Source organism: Sinocyclocheilus anshuiensis, unplaced genomic scaffold, assembly GCF_001515605.1.
Source record: "Sinocyclocheilus anshuiensis isolate Anshui unplaced genomic scaffold, SAMN03320099.WGS_v1.1 scaffold1910, whole genome shotgun sequence".
NCBI lineage: Eukaryota > Metazoa > Chordata > Actinopteri > Cypriniformes > Cyprinidae > Sinocyclocheilus > Sinocyclocheilus anshuiensis.
This window is the reverse complement of record NW_015546013.1, coordinates 373365-373640: the sequence shown is the minus strand read 5'-3', so window position 1 is coordinate 373640 and position 276 is coordinate 373365.

Below are 276 nucleotides of genomic sequence, written 5' to 3'. Positions count from 1 at the left end.
CGCCTTTGTTTCTTTGTTTATTTTGAATATGCGCCCTCTAGCGGCGAAAAATTACATATTGTGCCTTTAACCAATTAAAAACAAGATATAAGGTTTAAAAGATTCTTTTCCAGACATGGTTTTATGTTTACGCAGCGCGATGCAATGCAACGTGTAAAAAGACAGTATAAATTATTATAATCCGTAATTATGTCCCCACTGGATGCAACAATTGCCTCGTTTATAATGGGTTTTAATGTTTTTGTCTCATCACTCCGGCCTGACAGGTCATCACAG